This window comes from Barbatula barbatula (assembly GCF_947034865.1).
Source record: "Barbatula barbatula genome assembly, chromosome: 6".
In the NCBI taxonomy this organism is placed as follows: Eukaryota; Metazoa; Chordata; class Actinopteri; order Cypriniformes; family Nemacheilidae; genus Barbatula; species Barbatula barbatula.
The window spans coordinates 7,090,860-7,112,491 of NC_136765.1; the positions used below are offsets into that span (position 1 = coordinate 7,090,860).

Genomic DNA, 21,632 nt, shown 5'->3' on the forward strand with positions numbered 1-21,632 from the left:
CTCTGGTTCCTTTACTGATGTCGCTGCTACACACTGGTTAGTTTTGTTCAGGTTTACTCAGAGTTGGGGACGCGAAGGCAATGGGTCTTTCTCGCCCATCCGGCATCATGTGGGAAAGTACGGCTCCCACCCCGTATGGTGAAGCATCACAGGCCAAACGAACTGGAAGTCTAGGATCATAATGTGTGAATACACTGGGTGTTAACAGCTGAGTTTTAGCATCTTGGAACGCTTTCTCACACTCTGGTGACCAGAGTGTAACATTGCATTCAGGGGGTGATGTACTGTGGCCATATTTGGCACAAATCTTGCATAATAATTAATCAGTCCCAAAAAAGATCGTAGTTGGTTAAAATTAACAGGAGCTGGTGCTTCAGCGATGGCACGCAGTTTGTCTGGAGACTTGTGCAGTCCTGATGCGTCGATTACATGTCCCAAATACTCCACTGACGTTTTGAAAAACTCACTCTTCTCTCTTTTCACACGAAGTCCGCATTTCTCCAGCCGACTTTACACAGCTTCTAGGTTAGCTAAGTGAAGAGCATTATCTTTTCCTGTGATCAGGATATCAGATCAAATGATTCCTTCCTTCAGTAAGCGATCAATTTCTTCTTCCACCTTTGGTCTGATGGCGTACGGTACCACCCGAGCTTGGAAAAATCTTGGTTGGGTTCCCGGTTTCAGACTCAAAGTCGCTGTATACTCATTGAATGTCCCTAAATCTTCTCTGAATACTTTAGCGTACCTTTTAAGAAGACTTTCAAATGTTCCTTCATTCACTTGATGAACTGCTCTTACCGCCAATCTAGACGAATTCTGCGAAGCCATTCTCGTCCCAACAGAGGAGCTGCTTTTCCTGAAACAACATACAAAGGTAAACGTACGTTTTGTCTGTTTAGCTTGACACGCACTTTGATGACGCCTTCTGGTGGAATGACCTCGCCTGTATACGTCTTGAGAACAACGTTTGTCTGGCGTAATCGAACATGATTCAGCTTATCTCTGTACAGTTCACTTGAGATAATAGAGACTGCCGCTCCAGTGTCCACTTCCATATCAACTGGCAATCCTTAAATTTTTGGTTGAACTTTTATTACCGATGACACTAAATTAGTTTCACTTTTCATTTTGTTCACCTGTGGAGAATCGTGCGATGTTGCTGTTACTTTGTGTAAGGTCAGTTCGGTAACGGTGTCCGAATTTGTCTCTTCATCACTCTTTTCCATATTAGCATCCACTCTGTGAATTGGTCTTTTCTTTGTCTGTCCCTTCAATTTTGCACTTTTTCCTTCGTCTGTCTTAGTACCTTTACACATGCGTGCAATGTGGCCTTTCTTCCCACACTTGTGACACACTTGATCTTTGTAAAAGCACTCAATTTGTATATGGTTGGACTTTCCACATCTATAACATTTTTCCTTTGACGATTTTGACGACAAAGACATGGCATTTACCTTCAATGAGTTGCTCAAATGCTGTGATTCTCTAGATACAGCCTCCATTGACATCGCTATATCCACAGCCTTTTTATACGTGAGCTCCGATTCAGTTAATAGCTTCCTTTGAATTGATTCGCTACTCAGTCCACACACGAATCGGTCTCGCAGTGCGTCATTTAAATTGTCGCCAAACTCCTTATTGGGCTCAAGGGATAGATAAGTATCCCAAGTATCTGTCCATGGGTGCTTCAGAATGTGGGAGGAACCAGTAAGCCATCCGGGAATTTTATGAATACTGAGGATTCGGATATACTACTGTGTTTTCTTATACTACATAGTAGGCAAGTAGGCGTATTCAGACGCAACAGTAGTTTACAAACACGTCCAAATCTTGAGAGAAATAGTGCACCAGTACGAGTTTCTCTTAAACTAAATTGTAGAACTCGTGTTCTAAATCATATTTAATGTATTTCTAGCCAGAACAATGATCAACGGTGCGCACTTTGATATTATTGTGGACACTGTGCGATCTGGTGGAGGAGCGGTCCATTGGATCAAATATTTTGTACCGTTACATGAATGTCAATATACATATGTAAATGATATGCAGAAGACGTTATGCATAGTTAAACTAGGCGTTGTAAACTCCATATATGGTTATATCGGGGAGGAGATTGGGTGGAGATACACGTATGCACAGTCTTCCCCTGACTGGTATTTATAAAGGGAATTATGTGCATGTTCTGGCGTATGCATGATTTTATATTTTTGAAAACTTTTGTGCTAGCGTGCAGTTTAAGGGTGAAATCTACACAAAGTTTGACATAAGACCCCAGGTAAGTAATCCGACATCAGTAAGAGTCCTTTTCTGCATTGGAGACCGGACAAAGTAGCTCCCCGCGTGCCATGTTTAAGCCTGTCCCTGTATTCCAATCCGCATATTATCATGGTATTCGAAAGTAGAATTAGTATGTCCCAAATCGTAGTATGTTGAAAAAAGTATTCCAAATATTGCCGGATTGGTCTACTGTTTCCGGTAGAAATTCAAGAATGATGCAAACTCTGACAGCTGATTTTGCCAAACAACTCACAACTAGTAGGCAGAGTTTAGTGGCGCTCAACTAATAAATTATATAACTGATGTGTCACTAATTTAACAAATGCAAGTATACAGGAAACATACGAAATAATGAATGAATAAATACTTGAATGGAAAGAAGAGCTGAATTTTGATGTGTGTGACCATTATTGGCAACAACATGCCACTTTCGCTTCTATTTTGCACTCAAAAGTACCTACTATTACAAAACAAAAACTGCTTCTACTCACGGCATGACTGTGCTTTTGTACCTGTAGTACATCAAATAAAGTGCTACTTTCCATAACATTTCCTTTCTATCAACATCTCTGTTTGAAACATAAAATTGCAGTTATTTTCTTTTCACTGCTCCTCTGCGTGAATTAATCTGATCGTAGGGGTTGTGTATGCTCATCAACAGAGTGGATCTATTATTGTACATCACTACAATAACGGGTAATATATCTGCCACTTTTGTTCTGACCATATACAAATGTAACTGTTTTTAAATAAATCCTGTTAGTGAAACAAGTGACATACGGCTATTTATTCTGGATAAACGCCAAAGGATGTGCACTAGCTTGATGTCACAGTCACATGTAGAGAGAAAGCATGTTAGCATGCACTAGATGAATCAGACAGAAGATGCTGCTAGCAATGTTGCTTCTTTGAAGAGTTTGAGAGCTGTCAACACAATGTTAAGAAAAATAAATAGATGTTAAAGAAATAGAAGAACCTTCTATTTAAAAGAACTAGTCTTCTCACTAGTCTGCAGCTCTCGGATTTATTTGTGTTTGTGTTGTGTTGTCGTTTGTTTTTAAAAATGCAGACTCTCTACTGGTGTATGATTGCCAAGTAATTCTCAACACTAGATCTGCCATGTAACATGAAGTTATCCATTATTTGGGCTGACAGAAACTTTGCCCATCCTCCATTTCTACGTGGGTTACCTGCTTACCCTTGTCGAACACCGAAACCACCTTTCGGCAAAAGCATCAAAGACGACGGGGTAAACGCGGAGACCTACTGGTAAAAAAAAGGTCATCTAGTACGATTCCCCTACGCCTGCTTACCTCTGTCGAACACCGAAACCACCTTTCGGCGAAAGCATCAGAGACGACGGGGTAAACGCGGAGACCTACTGGTAAAAAAAAGGGTCATCTAGTACGATTCAACTACGCCAATCTCTGTGGTCTGGCAAAATATGATGTGTGCTACGTGCTGTGATTTAATACAGTAAGGATTTTATTGATGCTTTTCATGTTTTTTGGCTGGAATAATGCCAAATTATGATCGGGTCTTAATAGTTGGAGATTTTAATATCCCTCTAAACCATTGGTTAAAGATTTTTTATCTTATTGACTCTTTAAACTTGGTACAGTTTGTGAATAGTCCTACACATGAGCATTGACATGCATTAGATTTGGTTTTGTCATATGGCTTACCTGTTTGTAATATTGAGGTATGTAATGCAACTTTCTCTGACGACACATGACAGGCCTGTTTTATTTGAAATGTATCTTTCTTGTAGTCCTACACCAAATTTCCCAGCTCGTTGTTGTTGTTCGTTTAATCCGTCAACTGCTGAACTGTTCTCTGAAGCTTTTAAATGCATTGAAGAGGACTCTTCAATGTCCCTTTCTTGTTTTAATACTGAGGAGTTAACTCTACTATTTAATTCTACATCCCAAAGTATTCTAGATAGAGTCGCTCCATTTAAGATTACTTGTGATAAACTAAAAGTCGAACTATGGCTGAATGACATCACTTGGGCCGTAAGGCATGTGTAAAGGAAAGCCTTGAATGTTCCCCAACCAACTTGTTGGGAGTTCTCTCATCAGATGTGTGAAGACTTTTTAAATATCTTTGTTGACAAGGTTGCTGTTTTTAGAGCACACATCTATTCTCCCCCTACTGATTAATCTATCACTACTATGTGCTCTGCTGTTTTTAACCAGTTTGAGCCTGTGTCTCTCTCTTTTTAGCTAAAATGAAATCCTCTACCTGTTACTTAGATATAATTCCTTCTCATTTTTTTTAAATAATGTTTTTGAAACCTTTGGATCACAAATCAGGAAATCATAAATAGGAGCCTTGCCTTCAGAGAATTTAAATACATTTCATATTTTGTTTTTGTTTGAGTTGTGATGTAACTAAATGTACCAACATTCTTTGTTTCTTTATTATTCATACTGTTTTCCTTTACTCAAATGAAGTGTTCTGTTGCACTGAAGTGTATTAATGTTGACCAATCAGTATTGAGATTGTTTGAAGTTTGCGGACGCAAGATGCGTTAAGTTATGTCGTGGAGAGGACAAGGAAGGAGATCGCACATGGCAAAAACAGTTCAGCACATGTCCTCGTTTTAATGAAAGTGAGAGTCATTCTTGGAGACTTCGCTACTTAGTACAGGCCTGACAGATAGAACTTTCATTCACTCGATTAATTTTTTGTTAGTTTAAAGTGTTGTTTTATTTATTTAGTAGGCTATTATTTCAACCCATTCTGCCATTGGGTAGCGTCATCTGTGTCACAAGAAGCACTTCCAAACCACTCATAACAGTGGTGGGGGGACGAGATTCATCGCATGCTGCCTTGTTGTGCATTTGTAATGGACTTTCGCCTGTTGCGCGGCAGCGTGACTGTTCTTTTAGCGGCTCGTGCTGTAAGTGATCAGAATGGGGGTTTGACTTGAGAACCTATCATCTCTGACTGACTTGAACAGGCCAATGGAAATTGGCAAATGAAATTGCTCCTCAGTCACGCACTCGGACACAGGGCGTGACGACGATGAGATGTCGCTCGCAGCAACGGAGGGCGACCTCTTGGCATCCGACCCCGACGATTCCTTGGAGATCCCTCCCCCGGGGGGGTCGAGCTCAGGAAGAAGCGGTTGTCGAGATGTTAACCATGCTTTGCCGGGCCGCCGCGAGTATTGGGCTGCAATGCACCGCCCCTCCCCCAATACGTGGTTTCTCGGGACCCGGTGCCATTGTTTCCGGAAGTGAATGATGAGCTTAGTCCGACCTGGAACGCCCCCTTTTCGGCGCGTGCACATCAGACTAGCTCGGTCGCCCTGACTTCCCTCAATGACGTGGCAGCTAAGGGCTATGTCGATATTCCCCAGGTGGAACGTGCGGTCACGGTGCACTTGTGCCCGCAGACGGCTACCATCTGGAGAGATCGACCAAGTTTTCGGCATCGCTGGTGTCGAAGGCTTACAACGCTGCGGGTCAAGCTGCCTCAGCTCTTCACGCTATGGCCATCCTGCAGGTCCACCAGGCCAAGTCGTTGAAAGAGTTGCACGAGGGAAGGACCGACCAGGGCTTATGCAGGAACTCCGCACCGCCACTGACCTCGCTCTCCGGGTGACTAAGGTGACGGCGCGGCGATGTCCACACTAGTGGTCCAGGAGAGACACCTTTGGCTAAACCTTGCACAGATGCGGGACATCCTCACAAAAAGAGCTTTCTCTCTCCCTGGGTCTTCCTCACAGCCGCTCTCACCCTCCACAGGACGGTGCTCGGCAACCCCACGCTGTGTCTCGGTGAGACACACGGTCGGGTGTACACCTCAGTGGCCACCAGCACCCTCAGTCAGACGGTGTGGTGTGCCGCAGTATCGCCAGGCAGGTATCTCGGTAGAGCCGCTCTCCTCCCCGGGGTCTCCCCTACGGCGAGGGAGCCGTACTGCCAGCCATCAAACCACCTCGTATGGGGGCAATGAAGCAAATCGAACCTCTGATCCCCCTGTCTCGGTCCCTGGGAGCCTGGTTGGCTCTTCCCAGACCAGCACAGTGGCTAGAGAGAACGATCCGTCTCGGCTATGCGATTCAGTTCGCCAAGCGCCCACCCAAGTTTCGGGACATCCTCTTCACCTCAGTGGGAGGCATCAATGCTCCCGTGCTTCGGGCCGAGGTCGCTACCCTTCTGGCGAAGGGTGCGATCGAGCTCGTCCCTCTGGCCGAGATGTATTTCGGGTTCTACAGCCCGTACTTTATTGTCCCCAAGAAGAGCGGCGGTCTGCGCCCCATCTTGGACATGCGTACCTTGAACAAGCACCTACACAAGCTGCCGTATGCTAACGCATGGTTCATGGCAATCGACCTGAAGGACGCGTACTTCCATGTGTCCATCCTCCCTCGTCACTCCCTGCAGGGTTGGGGTGCTGTGTGCAACGGGCACGCAGTGTCGGGTCTGTGGACGGGACCCCGCCAGCGCTGGCATATCAATCGCCTAGAGTTGTTGGCAGTGCTACTTGCACTGAGGAGATTCCTACCCCTCGTGCAGGACAAGCACGTGTTGGTCCGGTCGGACAGCACGACTGCCGTGGCATATATCAACCGTCAGGGTGGTATTCTTCGCCGCAGTTATCAAACTCGCCCGATGCCTCCTCCTGTGGAGCCAGCAGGTGACGAAGTCTCTGTTAGCCACTCACACTCTACCTTCGCAAGGTTCTACAGCCTCCGCATGGAACCGGTATCAGCCCGAGTCTTACAGGACACCGCCAGGTAAGGGCGGCAGCCGGTGGGCGTACGCCTGCGAAAGCGTCCCCCGTCCGGGTGGGATACTGCGCTATCTAGCCTCTCCTCTTCCCCCCACTTGGGCGAAGAGTAGGCATTCCATCCATCACTAAGCACTCCTCGGTGGTGGGCTGGGCGGAGCAGCCCTGCCTCCCTTGGCCGGTTTTTGAGCTTCTAGCAGTGGCTCTAACGAGGCCTAGTGCTCCACACGTAGTAACCCCACCACAGGGCGGTTCCGTCTGATGTCTTCTCATGAGTGGCTCTCACACGATGGCCCATGACCTCTCCCAGGTGTACTTTCACCTGCTCGCGACACCCTCTTGTGTCCCCATGTCTCCCACGTGCTCTCCCCTATCCGGCGAGACCGTGTGTGGATCTCCACTAAGCTCCTCCCTGCGGTATGAAGTGGTCTCCGTAAAGCGTTCCCTCAGGGGGGAATGGCGCTTCCCAGTGGCCCTTACGGTGCCGGGCGGCTTCTCGCTGTTAGAGAACTAGGCCTCCATCCGTTACGGCCGGTGGAAGGGGCTCCCATCTTTTTATGAAAGCTCTGGACTCCTTCCCTTCCACTGGAGGGTTACAATTTACGCTAGCGCTTACGTCTGACACGCCCAGGCCAGTCAGCGTCACTTCGCGGGAGATTGTAACGCGGCACAGCGCTGTGGCGTTTTCCGAGGAACCCCATTCTGTCGACACAATGTCGAGAGACTGACAGAAAGGGAACGTCTCGGTTACGTATGTAACCTCCGTTCCCTGATGGATGTCCTTCATGCTACAACGCTGACCGCCCGCTGCAGCAGTCGAGGCATGATCCTCAGGCTCCTCAGCACAAAAGGTGAATGAATGCAGCACGCCGGCTCCCTTTTATACCCGGATGTCCGGGGCGGGGACCGGCATGCAAATTACATTCGCATATTCCATTGGCCTATTCAAGTCAGTCAGAGATGATAGGTTCTCAAGTCAAACCCCCATTCTGTCGACACAACGTGATGATTTTCAATAATCATCCGGTGTGTGTTCTTTTCACTTGAAATAAGAAGGGAGAGTGTATATATATATTTTTTTTGAGGGTGATAAATATTGAATGCTTCAGCAATTGATATTAATTGTTTAGGCTATTTAGTTGATTTTTAAAGGAGTGGACAGCTGTTATTTTTATTTTTGTTATTTCCAGAAGGGTTTTATATTAGTGTCAAATTAATAAATCTTTATAATTTTTTCCCTTATTTGGAATTTGTTGTATTGATTTGTTATTTAAAAAAAAGTAATTGATAAAAGAGAAAAAAAAACTCTGGTCAATTCAACATTCAATTTCCGGGAATCCAGGGTTTTCTTGTTTGGGAAACATTGAAATTAACCACTAGGGTTGAGAAAAGGGTTACAGTTGTTTTTTTCATTGTTAAGAAGTGTTTCAGTCTGGTTTTAAATCACTCCATATCACAGAAACAGCACTGTTGAAAGCCCTGTTATAAGCCAATGACTCAGGTCATAATGCTGTCCTCATGCTCCTGGATCTTACGGATGCATTTGACACTGTAGATATAAATCCTGATTTCTCGGTTGGAGCATTGTGTTGGAGCTAGAGGGACTGCGTTAAAGTGGTTCAGATCTTATTTGTCTGACAGAAGTTTTTCCTTCCGCCTAGGGGAATTTATGTCATCTTGTTCGGTGTCCTGCAGGGTTCCATTCTTGGACCTGTTTTATTTTCATTACTGTATATCTACTTTCATTAGGGCTCATTTTGAGGAAAGAAACATCTTGGTTCTCCCCGGTGGTTCCTGTCAGGACCCCTTCCTGGAGGGCTGCTGGTGCAGTGTCATGTTTCTGTCAGGTTAGGTTTGTGGGTGCTGAAGTAAACAAGCAGTAACAGGGTGTCTACAGATATAAGCAAATTAAATGTAAGACTTTTTAAGACCATTTGAATGCACTTTATATGAAATGTAATACCAAACCTGCGATGAACATAAACATTTTAATACATATACTGTATATTTGCCTCTGACAATTTAGAGACCACTCATATTACTTTGTTTTTCTGCAAACTGTTTTTTTTGTGAACTACTGACAGAATTTCACCTAAATTCAAAATAAAAATATTGTTTTATATTTGCATTTATTTGTACAAAATTAAAAGGGAAAACTGGTTTTCAGATGTATATTTTAGAAATTGCCCTTTCACATGTCTTACGGCCCAAGTGATATCATTCAGCCATAGTTCGACTTTTAGTTTATCACGAGTAATCTTAAATTTAGCGACTCTATGTAGAATACTTTGGGATGTAGAATTAAATACTTTCATTAGGGCTCATTTTGAGGAAATATGGCATCTCGTTTCATTGTAATGCAGATGATACGCAACTCTATCTCCCTTTGAAACGTCATGATGCAAACTTGTTAGCACCATTGTTGGACTGCCTTGAGTAGATTAGGACCTGGATGGCCTTACATTTTTTTAAATTCAATGAAGGGAAAATAGAAGTCTTGATATTTAATCCTGGTAACAACTGTGTCCCCCCAGATTTAGATTTGGAATATGTCTTGCCTTGGATGAAGTTTTAAGACTTTTTAAGGACCCGCAGCCATCCTTACCAAAACTATTGTTGCTGATCTGTGTGTATAGTAGTAATTCCTGGCAATTAGAGACATGTGCTTCAGTTTAAAAAGCTTAATTTCCCCCTAACATGAATAAGATCCTTGATGGCATATATAGCACTTATAATTTGCTCTGAAATTGCCCTTTCAAGCTGACACACACACAAAGGCAGTTTATCGATTACTACTTAACGGTAAGCCGATCTGTACTCAAAATGGGCAATTAAATGGCTGGTAATTATATATTGATTGAAATCCACGGCATTTGTCAAAGGCCAAGTGTGTAATCCACGCTGGGTGGGGATGGGTATAGAGAGGGGTCAAAAGGGCAGGCAGCAATGTTGATTCATAACTGGAGGCAACAAATTCCATCCCCACACCAACAACATTTCCAGTGCAAACAGGGAATTCCTCAAAGCCATGATAAACCCTTTTGATTACATTGCTGGTATCAAAGAGTGTACAGGTGAAACTCTGGTACTTTTTGGGTGACAGGCACTACCCAGCGAACACAGTATGTTCTGACGACATTGCCAGTTCGTGTTCATTTGGTCACTGTGACATCCTTGGGCAACATTCCAGTTCTTAGAATTTTTGCTCCTTTTCCAGAAACGTCATGGCCACGTCCTCAGATAACATTGTGGATTAATCTCACAGAGAATGTTGTAGCGACGTGATGTTCTCATCTTCAGATAACCTGTACACTGGTCATTTGATTAATAAATCTGGTCATTTTTATGTATTATGTTATTGTATTCTACAGTGATGTGCACAGGAATTTTGAGGGGCAGTTGCTCTGACCTGAAAAAAGGGCACCTCAGCCCAAAAAACCCAACTCACAGGCTATATGAAGGACTTAGAATAACAGGGTCTTTATTAAAATATATATATAAAGAAGTAAAACACTGAAATACAGCACTCAATCACCTTAACTAGTACTAATAATTACATAGAAAAACATGACTTGAATTGTCTCTCCCTCTCCTGAATCCACCTCTTTTCAGTGGGCATCTTGCCTTCAAACAATACCAGAAATAGTGATAGGATTTAGGCATTTAACCATTCTGAATAAAATAATTAATGTGATGCATTACTTCCATCATTCATTCTTCTTGCTAAAACGAAAAGTGAGAAACAAACTATCAGCAGACATGTAGCTTAGTTTGCCTAATGCCTACCCACCAAAAAAATAGTAGCCTAGGCTGCTTGTCTGCAAGCTATCTGTCTTATTATTTAAGCTAAACATGGCAAACTCAGCCTGGATTTATGAAGATTTATTCACCCTCCCACTGAAACCAGTCGCAAAAAGGAGCCCCAGATCACTGCTGTTATGATTCCACGCGTTCAGAGACAAGCAGAATGTAATGGAAGTGGCGTGAATATTACGTTTCCACCTTATTTCGTTCACTCACAGACTTTTTCTTGGCACGCTACTCATCATCTGCTGCCAGTTAGCTCTTAGTAAGTTGAAAAGGTGCCTGTATGGTGAACAGTCCCTGTTTACTTGGGGAAAGACCCTCAGTTTGTTTTTCTTTGTTGTTCATTTGTTATGCTGGTTATGCTTGCTTGTGTTTAGCTCAGGACATGACAGGTGTTTAAGAATTATGTGGGGTATTTGTGTGGCGTTTTCTATTCCTGTTAAATGTATTTTTTTTTATCCTGCCCTCATGGCAAATAGTGTCTTATGGCCAAGTCTGATCAATATAATGTTAAGATTTGTTCTTGGAACATTCGTGGCCTCCAAAAACTTGCCAAGAGGACAGCAGTATTACCATGTTTGAAAAAGGAAAATGTCTCTATTGGGTTTCTCCAGGAGACTCATCTGGAGGACAAGGATAATGCTAAATTGCCGAGGAGCTGGGCGGGGCACATTTTTGCTTCTTCATATTCTTCTTTCAGTAGAGACGTAGCCATTCTGATTAGTGTTGAGCCTATTCCCCAGATTTTCTCTCTAAGGCTCTTGCAGTTTATATTGAACGAGCTTCTGGGGACTCTTTTGTGGGAGGAGATTTCAATTGTCACCTTAATCCCTTGATTAACTTCCATCTGACATTTCTCCCACTTCTAAGCAAGCGAGGGTGCTTACTAATATATGTCATGATATTGAATACTCTGATGTGTGGAGGCAGCCACCATCCACAGATAGTCCATCTGTCCCTCTGGGAGACATGTTAAATATACTCTCGTGAACTGATTATGTCTTTTGTTGTGTCCAAGAGACGTGGGAAAAACGAACAGCGTCAACTTCCTGAATCTCGACTAGCGGAATTGGAGAAAAATCATGTAACTAACCCGGGTCCTGATTTGGTTAAGGAACTGTTACACGCACGTGCTGTGTTGAATACTTTTCTGATTCAGGACTCTGAACAGTCCCTTAGGTTTGGCAGGCAGAAACTATATGAGTTTGGGGATAAACCTGGAAGATAACTTGCTAGTCTCGTTAAGAGGTGGGCAGATTCTCAAAATATAGTTTCTATTACTGACTTTAATGGTGTTAGATCGTTCGACACCAAAACCATTAATAGACATAATTTTTTTCTTTGCATCCTTTTATTCCAATTTTTATAGGTCCGGATAGCCTAATGATGCCCTGGCCCTTATGTGTCAGTTTTTTTGCAGAGTTGAGACTCCCCAAAGCTACAGATGATGAAAAATTACAACGAAATGCCCCAATTACCAGACCTATTTGCTTTTAAATATATGCCGTCCAGTAAGGCCCCAGGGCCAGATGGATTTGGATGTGAGTTTTATAAGGAGTTTAGTGGTATTCTTTTAGACCCTCTGCTGTCTATGCTCAATCATTAATTTGAAAAAAAAGGGATCCTTCCTCAATCTCTTAGGGAGGCCAACATCTCTGTCATTCTTAAAAAAGTAAAATGCCCAAGATAGCTGCGCCTCATAAAGGCCAATAGATCTACTTAACAAAAAAAAAAATGTTGACCTTATGTCTAGATAAGGTTCTGCCCCATATTGTCAAGGAGGACCAAACTGGTTTTGTCAAGGGCCAGAACTCCAGTGATAATATGAGGAGGCTCCATAACATTATCCAACTAACCAAGAGCTGCAAAGACCCGGGTCTCGTGCTGTCTCTCGATGCGAGAAGGCTTTCGACCGGGTCGAGTGGTCGTATCTGTTCTTTTTGTGTAATTTTGTGAATTGGATTAGGGTTCTGTATAATACTCCGACGGCAGCAGTTCTAGCTAATGGGCTGAGATCCGATAATTTCCCCCTCCACCGCGGGAATAGGCAGGGTTAGCCCCCTGCTCTTTGATATTGCTTTCGGGCAGTAAGGCAAAACACTTTAATTTTTTAGTATTTTCGTTGGTCTAAGGGAACACAAAATTACTTTTTATGCGGATGACATTCTGATACATTTATTTCGACCCCAAACTTCTGTTCCCTGCTTGATTAAGGTCATTTTGTCATTCAGTGTCTTTTCGGGAGGCTATACCCCTGGGGTATTTAACATGTGTTCCAGACACAGCTGAGCCCTTCCCGTTCCACTGGTCTACCACCGGTTTCATTGACTTAGGAGTGCATGTTACACCCACTTTTGGTCAGATGTTTAAGTTCAACTTCCCACCCTTTCGGATGCTATAAGGGCAGATTTAGACCGCTGGGCTCCCTCTAACTGTGGTCCAGCCTCCAGGTTGAAGAAAATAGGTGATATACTCAATGGCCAGATTTTGCTATCCTTTCAGCAGTTGCAACAGCAATTTGGTTTATTTAATCAATGTCACTTCTACAGATATTTACAAATTAGAGATTTCATAGTTAAAGACACAATTTTAATTTCTAAAAACACCACTTCATGTGTGGAGAAGGCCCTGTCTCTACAGATTAGTAAGAAATGCATCACTGTGAACTCTAATTCTCCTCTTACCCCACAAACCACCAAGCATGCTTGGGAAAAAGATCTAGGGGTTGTTATAAATGATGCTGATTGGCAGGAGGTCTGGTCTCAGACCATGGACATTTCTGTGTGTAACTCAATCCATTCAGTTCAGAATTGTACATTGCACGCATATAACACCTGTTGTCAAGAACAAAATGGACGCTAATATGTCCCCACTTAGCTGGAAATGCTGACTGGTAATTATATTCACTGCCTCTGGTCATGTGTGAAGTTACAAAGGTATTGGTCTAGTATTGTGAACGATCCAACTGATATCTTTGGTGTCCCAATATGGATGGACCAGACGTGCCTGATACTTGGTCTCCCGGATGGTCAGATTACTGACAGTAAACACAGGAGACTTTTCAATATACTGACTTTTGCGGCTAGAAAGAACATCCTACTCTTCTGGATCAAGAATTTAGCTCCAACAAAAAAATCATGGTACAACATTGTTATGGACTGCGTTCCTAAATGGATGCTTTCTATAAGGTTTGGGACCCTTACTTGCAGCATATTGGGCCCACACTGTCATCCTCCTTGCTTCGTGGATTTCCTAGATCAACCTAGCCGGTCTTTGTGACTTTGCTTTAAGTGCTCACTATCTAACGAGCGCCTTGTAGCCTTGCTATGTTCGTGTGCTCTGTGATGATTCTCATCTGGATACTGCCTGTCTTGTTGCAAGAGATAACATTTTAAATTTATAGTTGTTTTCTATTTACTCTATTTTTCTATTTCATATTCTGCCGTTTTTTTATCTTTTTTCTGTCATGTGGTGTTAAAAAGAAAATGTAATAAAAAATATAAAAATAAAATAAAAAAGAAACTGTATTCTAATAAACAAAAATATTCAAATATCTTTATCATATAAAAGGTTCATGAATATTTCATGTTTTTTTAGCTAAAAATACGTAGCAATTTTTATGTTTCAAACATTTGTGGCGGAGGGTACAGATCCAGGATCAGCGTCACCTGGGCAACGGCCCACACCTGACACCAATTAGCTGCCAGGCATAAAAACCACGCTCACACACCACTCTGGGGCTTGTTCTCCAAGAGACTAACCCTTTGTCACAATAAATTTCCCTCCAGTTTTTTTTTACACCAGCTGTCTCTTGTGTTGCACCACAAGTGGTGGAGAATGCGGGCATAGTGGTAAGAGACCTCCGTGCCAACATTTTATCCTAACCATCTGTGTATCAATCTTTTCTTGATCGCAGGAACTACGGACGCACTCTCTCTCTCCGCGGCCAAAATGGATGAACTCCTACACCTGCTCACAGAGGTATCAGTCTTCCAGCAGCAGAGCTTCGACCAGCAGGTGGCCTACCCTGCTGCTGACGAAGATGTCAGCTCAAGATGACATCGAGGTGTACCTGCACACATTTCGAGATGATTGCCACCAGAGAGGGATGGGGAAGTGACCAGTGGGCGCTTAACTTACCACGCCCTGACGACCGGCCAAACTGATGATTACCGAGTGCTAAAAACCGAGATCCTACCCTGTGGGGGGTTGTCGCCTCCCCGAACCCATAAACGAGCCCCTCTGTCACGGACCCGAGACCATCAGCCATCCTTCCTGGCTGGTATACCACATTAACCTGCTCAAGAGGTGGATCGCCCAGGAGGCCGACTCTGGGGCTTGTTCTCCAAGAGACTAATGCTGTTTCTTTTCTATCCTGCAGAATCAAGCGTGTGAATCACAGAGGAACCCTTTTGCACAAGCACGGATTGGCAGACTAGTCGACACGAGCACCACGGGTTATCACATTTTTACACTTTTTCCCTTTGTCACAATAAATTCCCCTCCGGGGTTGTTTACACCAGCCGTCTTGTGTCCGTCGTGTCTATTAGCCTGTACATTTTTTCTACAAAAATGTACATTTTGTTCTTGTAAACTTTATGGACGAATACCTATACGTATAAACAATGAGACCAGGCTGGAATGCCAGTGGGCGGAGCAAATAATATTGCTGTAGGTAAGTGATATGAGAATTAATCTTCCTTGTGTAATCACATACTGTATCCACAATTTTTACATTCGTGTTTTTTATTCCAAGGAACATTAACATAAATGCTTTTGTTATTGATAAGAGGAATGTTTCAATATATAAAACTGCAGTATGTATTAATTATACCAGTAATATCTTATACAGTATGTCAAAAGCTCCAAGGATTCTTGACGACCCACGTGTTATTACCCCTTTAAAATATGTTCAATGCATCTCACTCACCTCATTAATACCATCCCCTTTATCTTTAATGGAGTATCCCCTGAAGCTATTTTTTGAGCTATTGCTCTGGTATTTTATGGAGCTCGGACACAGCTGTCGGTGCAGCTGAGAGGATGTGGGAGAGGAGCTCCTCATTCAGTCTTCTGCGGTCTTCATCGATCATTCTCCAAAGGAAGGCTGGGAGTCCTCTCTGTGAACCCAATCAAAGGGGGTGTTCATTGACAGTGTCTGCCAAGTGCCAAAAACACATCCAAGCCTGGGTTAACCTCCAACATGCACAAATGGATATATTCTTCATCACTAAGTTTGCTACACGTGTATTTTATCAATGTGTTTCAAATATGAATATAATTCAAAAAGAGAGAAATTATGGTTCTTAATAGATAATTTTATGTGAATTTGCACAGAGGAATAAACTTCCCACAGAGTAATAAAATGAGTAGAAGCTAAATGTTGCTTCACAGAGACATACAGATAGAGCTGGTTTTTGGCACTCTATATACACACAATACAGCATAAACTTTTAAAACTCATTGCATTATTGCCACATGCCGGTATTCTGTGCCAAAACCTTTTTATCTGATTGTCTGAGGCCTACAACACATCAACACACAATTACTGACATAATCAAATAGGTGTCTTCAAGAATAATGCTGTGTCATGTACTGTGTCAGTTTGTTTAAAGACTTGTCTTTGCTTTTAGTACCAACTGCAGTGAAGTGAAGTTACTTCTTTGCTTAGTTATTGATTGTTTTACACATCAAACTTAAAAGTCGTGTCTGCTTTAGTAGTTTTGGGTCATCTTATTGTTATTGAGGCATTTGTTAGGAGATATATCTATGTATTTACAGTATCTTTCAACTTTCATATAATTAATAAATATATCAGTTCCAGTGGCAGCTAGACTATGGCAGTTATGCAAAAATTAGTTGGCATGTTTTGATTCATGGGCTGATGCTTTCTTTTATTATATTTTCCTTGACATTTAAGGATTACATTTACATCTACATTAACTCATTTAGCAGAAGCTTTTATCCAAAGCGACTTACAAAGAGTTCTGTGAGAAATAAAGAAATATGGATCATGGACATTCTTGAAATTGACTTAGAAATATCATTAGATCCATTGACAAGTTAAAGTTGAAGTGTAAAATACTGTTTTTATATTTCAGTGGCAGTGATATTTCTTAAGATACAATATTGTCACCCCCTAATAAACTAAATTAATAAAGCTACCAAACATATAGCAATGCAAATCACAAGAAACCATTACAAACCAATAAACAATAAAGAGACCATTAATGACTAGGATCATTAGCACAATTCAGCAATGCTCTTGGACTTGACATGAAGCATTGTTTAATAACAATGTTCATGAACAGCTGAACATTTGTTGTTATTGCAGAATAATCCTGACTGGGTGCTCATATCCTAATAAAGACCCAATGCTGTTACTTATCTGTTAATAGAAAATAATAGTTAAGGTCAAAGTTCTTTACTTTAAAACAAAGCAAATGTTGGCCAAAGTGCTGCACAGATCATGAAACAAAAAAATAAGATTCTTTCTTAGCAACTAATAAAAATAACATGTTAAAAGCTGTTGTGAATGAACCCTGTTACATAGTTAATGAATCCTAACATTACTTTACTATGATAAAAGTAAAGGGGTATAATATAATATGGCATATGAGGTAACATTTTAATATTCTTGCTGTAAAATTAAACAATATAATGAGTTTTAAAGGAAAAAAGAAATGTAAATTATTTTTAATGGATACGATTAGAATTTCTGTGATTGTGTCTATGTTTCTTACATGGGCTTTCAAGTAGCTCAGTGGTTAGAGCATGGAGTTAGCAATGCCAAGGTCATGGGTTCCAACCCAGGGATTTCATATACTTATAGATAAAAATGTATAGCATAGTGGTATATTCTAACATGGATGTCTTGCATAGTTATGTAGGGTCACAGTTTGTGCTTTTGCTATATTTGTGTGAGATTATGGTCTTTTGTGAATAAAAAAAGTTGTGATGTGTTTACATAGATATATTGGACAAAGAGTAATTTAGCATCCTGAAAGTACATGTTTTGTATTTCTCGGTTGGGTGTTTAAATCACCAAAATTATATTTAGAATTGTATATATAATTAAATAGTTTAATTTAATTAACACTGCATATAGTAATTTATAGTCTGTCTGATATTTGACCTGTGCTTTGACTTGCATAACCTTATATGTTTTGCTTATAGTCAATGTTTTCTTGTACAGCTGCTTTGTAACAATGAAAATTGTAAAGCGCTATATAAATAAAGCTGATTTGACTTGACTATATTATCTTAATAACTGTATTGTTGCCTCAAACATATAACATATTGAACCTGTCAGCCACTCTTAGCAACTGTTAAATATGCTTCAAATTTGAAGGAAACCCTAACTGAACTAATTTAGGTTTAGTCAAGTAATCCGTATAAACGCAGTGCAAATTGATCTGTCGATATATAATGCAACTAAGCGTAACCGTCCATTCCCACAAAGACTAATTTCGAAAGTTCAGAAAATGCGTAAACGCGAACGCATTTACATGCTGCAGAGATAGCGAACACACATCCGTCGCAGTGATTCTGATAGCCTCTGGATGTCCTTTCTGACTCGTTTCTGCCATCTACAGATTTGCACAGGTTAACATGCAGCACGGGAGAGCTTCTCTGCAAAACGCCGTCTGCAAATAGTCAGTCAATGCTTCTATCCTGCACTCACTGCAGCGAAATTTCTTTAAAGTAATCTGTCCCCCTTCCTGTGGGTTTATCCGGATATCTGTTCCGTTTGCAAACGGGATTCTCAACGCATTAATGGATTCGCTACAAACCAATGGAGAAAAAGACAGCAAATGAAACATGGGAATAAACGGGTGGCGTTCCAAAAGGAATAGCTGATCTGGGATATTTGTTTGATCTTAAAGTGTGTGGTCGTTTTCAGCACAACTTGGTGGAAAGTACAGATTAATGTTTTGCCAGGACTCTGGTTTCAACGCGGCTCGGTGTGCATTAGAATGCACCTGGCTCCGTTTTCTGCATTTCTTTACCTTAAACGAGGAAAGATGTGTTGAAACCGTCAACGACAGTTTTCCTTAGAATTAGTGCAACCAAAGAGGGTGGATACTTTATCATTTATTAAGGTAGGTGAAGCGCTTGAAACAATCGAAACATAATTTAACAGTTTTGCTAAAATTGCTAGCATTTTACTGGTAATGGCAGTTATCGCATTTAAACAATCATGTGTTCAGAAACTATGCCTTTATTGTACGCGTATAGCCTGTATTTGCAATTAAGACAGAATGGATGCATTTCATTTTCAGATGTTTGTTGAGTAAAGTTAAGGGGAAGACAAAAACGTGAAATGTCTTCATTTGTGGTCTCATTGATCGTATCAGTGCTGAACGTTGGTCGCGTCATTTAGATGGAATTATGACATAATTCCCATTTAAATGACACACAATTACATTTTTTTGCAATGGGTGAATATGAACATTCAACTGGGTTTTATACGGTTTCTTAGGATACTTCGCCTCTAATCCAATTGGCATAAATGGTTGTGGTGTAGACTTATTATTCTAAATGTTCCTAGGGTTAAATTTGCTGTCATTGAGTACCCCCATTGACAATGCAGCATGATTAGGTAATCCAAACCCCGCCCCACACCTAATCCTAACCCTAACCATATTGTGGAAATGGGGGGAGTCATCATTTAGTTGAAGTAATTTTTCGACACCATTCGGACTTCCTCCCTTGTTATGGCTAATGCACAAGTTGGAAATAAATATAAGCAAATGCAAAAACTAAATGCCTGTACTCACCTGTGTTAAAAGGAGTGGCAACATACTCGTTGTCATGTTAAAGTCGGCATGAAATAAAAAAATCATTATCCGTGCACATCATAATTGTTTTATTAATTTGCCTCTTGTAATCTTTAATGGAAAACTTCACCGTTCGAAACAACCTCTCTTCACTTCTGGTAAGGAGGAAGGGCACGAGGGCGAGGTTGCAATGACTGAAAGATTGCAAACTGGCATTAAAAACTTTCAACTTTTACCGATCCAATCAGTTGACGTGGATAAAATCAATTCCCCCACTACAGTTTTTTTTCTTATCTCCAAAGTCGTTTCACTTGGTACACGATCTGGAAAAAAATACAATCGCTACTTCCGTTTCATGATGATTTACCTAGTTAGAAATAGCTATATATTTTTCAGGCACAGGGTGGCCATCAAGTATGAAAGCATAAAATCACGTGATATCATACTATCTTGGATACATCTTTGGAAAGATCTTTGCACACCCCATTAGTGGATATGTAGGATTGGAAATCTAGGAAAGCTTTCCAGTAGTTCAGTGGTTAGAGCATTGCGTTAACAACGCAAGGTTGTGCGTTCAATCCCAGGGGATTGCAGATACCTATGTAAAATTTATAGGATAATGCAATGTAAGTCGCTTTGGATAAAAGCGTCTGCTAAATGTAAATGTAGGAATTCAGGACCATGGACAGCACCCGCAACTAGTCTTACTAGCGATGCTTGTCGCATTGTACAAACGGCTACCGAGGGCCATTGTATGCTGCATGGAAAAGTCTAAGGAACTAAAAAAGATACTGGCTGCAAGCACAAATTTAATTTGATTAGAAATCACTTGCATCTGCTGCTGTAATAAGTCCCTTCCCTTTGTTTACCTGCTTGTTTAATAAAATATAATGGAGAGGCCTCTATGGTCTTAACAGCATTTGCGGATTGTCCATATGTGCATATCAAGCCATTCAAATCTTGAATGTATCTGATGCTTAATTCTAAACTAACATTTAAATAATACATGCATGCACGCACAATAATGGAAAGATAATTTGTATAGTCCAATACCATTAATATCACAGTCTATCATATTTCTATTATGTTATTATCAAGTCCTATTCAACGTTAGTTGCTAATAAATATTAAATTTCAATTTAATATTTTCATTGCATTACATAACAGTTAAACATGTTAAAAATGCTTTTTCATACCTCAAACAATCCTTCTGTCTTTGAGTAAATGGAACAGAGTAGAATAATATGTGCAAGTTACACCCTTCTCAAATCAATATATTTGTATGACTGTACCTGTAACCCTCCTTATCATCCTTGATTTAATGCACAAGCCCTGGGACTTAAATGTGTGTCACTGTGACGGTAAAGTGAAAATCTCAGCTTTCTTAGAAATATTTATCAGACAGAGTAGATCAATAATTTCATCAGTCCCACAATATAATAATGGGTTTAAAATTATTGTAGAGCAGTGGTATTCAATTAAAGTTCCAAGAGGTCTGGTCTTTATATTTTCTTCCAAACGGAGGTCCAGAAAATATCTTTTTTTTAAATAAATAATTATTTGATCAATTTAGCCCAGTTGGATATACTGTATGAAGGTTATGAGTTATATCAGGCCATTTATTTTATATTTTTATATATGTATGTATAGGCTCTTTGGCTTTAGGGGAATGTCCTCTTAATAGAAGTCTGATAATTCATATTTGTAAATTTAAATAAACTACTGACAACATGCAAACAGCAAATGTAATGTAACAACTAAAATACTGTATAACAATTAAAATCATAAACAGAAAACAGAGTTACTAACTAAATAAGCCTTTCCCTGACATTTTCACTTGCATATCAGATCTACTTCTATCTTTAAATAATTTCCCAATTAAAACGTTGTTAATTACAAAATGTGAAGCTGCTTTTGAAAACCCAGCAAATGTTCTTCATAAAATCATCCTACAGAATATTCTGTACAAATTGGTTTTTAGAGTAATAAAGTGCCAGCCCATGTGAAAATTCGGGGAGGTCTGAT

The 21,632-nt window shown here is 41.0% G+C and overlaps 1 protein-coding gene across 1 annotated transcript in view; it reads left to right on the forward strand.

Moving 5' to 3' along the window:
* The first annotated feature begins 18,426 nt into the window (after positions 1–18,426).
* The window catches only part of LOC306895009 (leucine-rich repeat and fibronectin type-III domain-containing protein 2), a 136,316-nt gene continuing 133,110 nt past the window's right edge, over positions 18,427–21,632 (forward strand). The window contains exon 1 of the mRNA XM_079457898.1: positions 18,427–18,929. The gene's annotated coding sequence lies outside the window, so the exon portion shown is untranslated. The remainder of the gene's footprint in view (positions 18,930–21,632) is intronic.